Source organism: Hakea prostrata, chromosome 3 (genome assembly GCF_041222555.1).
Source record: "Hakea prostrata isolate BN-2017 chromosome 3, UWA_Hpros_2, whole genome shotgun sequence".
Taxonomy (NCBI): Eukaryota; Viridiplantae; Streptophyta; class Magnoliopsida; order Proteales; family Proteaceae; genus Hakea; species Hakea prostrata.
In genome coordinates, this window is record NC_142602.1 from 73,911,652 (window position 1) to 73,913,683 (window position 2,032).

Consider the following 2,032-nt stretch of genomic DNA (forward strand, 5'->3'; position numbering starts at 1 on the left):
CTCAGCCAGACCATGCGCATACATCCTTATTTTGTTGAAGAAATAACTTCAATTCATCTTTAAACTCTTCCAGCTGTTCAGACCCGACATAAGTAATCTTTTTCGCATCCTCGGTACACAGCTGGATTTGCTCCGGGTTTCTCCACTGGTTCGGGCCTTTGCATCTCGTCCCTTCCCGATCATCTCGAATTTCTATGGGGAGGGCAGTAACCTTCTTCGGACCCTCCTTGTCTTTTTAAATAGGCAACATAACACTGAGATCTTACGGTCGAGGAGACTTGACCGATTCCCATATCGTCGGGAATTTTATCTTCAATTGCCGTCAGAAACAATAGCACCTATCTTGGATAAAGATGGTCGCCCAGAATCATATTATAAGTTGGTAGTTCTCGAACCACCAGAAGTTGATTCGGACAATAGTTTCTTTGGGAAAACTTCCAATGGAAAGATCCAACCGAACCGATCCTTCCGCCACTACAGATGACCCTGCAAAGCCATATAGGTGTGTTGATGAAGGTTTCATCAAATCTTGATCCACCTTCAATTTTTGATACACTTCGTAAGAAATTAGGTCAGCTGCAGACCCAGTATCAATCAATACTCTATGCACTTCCCGCCGTGCAATCTCTACCTTGATGACTATAGCATCATCGTGAGGTAAACAAACATCTCTCTCGTCTTCTTCGCTAAAGGTGATAGAATCTTCACCATTCAGCTTCTTCCGCTTCTGCGCCTCTCCGGCTCCAACAAATTTGGATTTGGTTTTTAAACTCCGGAATGATTCGGCTCTGGACCCCCGAAGATGGTAAGGATCGGTGACCGAGTAGCAGCTTCAATCACCTCCTTGCCTTTTTTGGACTTCGGGGCCTCCCTTGATCGTTCCGAACGACCGAACGATTCCTTTTAGGGGCAGCCGCACGTGGCCCACGTGGCTCCCTCCCTTCTCCTGCTAACAAAACTGGACAGATGTCCCTGAGATATCAATCTCTCAATATCTGCCTTCAGATGACGACAGTCATTAGTGTAATGACCATAGTCCTTGTGGAATCGGCAATACTTTTCCCGATCCTGCTGCTCTCCGGGTTTCAAAAGAATTTTAGGCGGCCACTTCAAAATATTTTTTCTTTTGAGGATATTCAGAATATCGGCCCGAGGAGCATTCAATGGAGTGTACTCACTTCTGCCGGGGGATCTTTGGCGCCAAGGTTGGGATCTTCCAACCCGATCACGAACATTCTTCCTTGGCTTCTGCTTCTGCTCAGGAGCCTTTTGTTCCTTATTGGAGACTTTATTATCTCCTTGGCGCGCATCTAGAATCTCCATGACTTCAGCCTGCTTCTGGCATCTCTGTACCAACTCAGCATAAGTCGTGGGTATATCATGTAGTAATAACTCCAGGAGTTTCCGATTTGTGAGTCCTGTGAATAGAGCGGTTCTGGCTACCTGTTCATCCAAGTTTTCTATCTCCATCGTCACCTTGTTGAATCTTTTCAGAAACTCTCTGATCGATTCGTCCTTTCCCTGTCTGACAGTAAACAAGGTTTCTTCCGTTTTCTTGACCTGTATCCCACTCTGGAATCGCCCTATGAATTGGCGTGCCAATTCGTCAAAGTTTACGATCCTTCCAGAGGGGAGGTTAGAAAACCACTTTTGTGCCGCTCCAGTTAGAGATGATCCGAAAACCCTGCATAAAATTTCATCAGAATTACCTGAAACTGCCATGGTCTGTTGGTAATAGCCAATGTGAGCTATTGGATCTCCGGAGCCATCGAATGTTGAGAAGGTAGGCAAACGGAAGTTATGGGGAAACCGATATCCCGCGATTGGCTCAGCAAAAGGAGTCTTCCGAATGACTGAGTATATATCCTCAGTTATCCTTCCCTTAGCCAATTGCCCTAACTTCTCATTGATGTTGGCCAATTCTTGACCAATCTGGGTCGGGTGATCTTCAGCAATACGATCACGACCTCGATTAACACGATCATCACGTGCTACTCGATCATCACGAACAGCCCGTCCTTCACGAACGTTT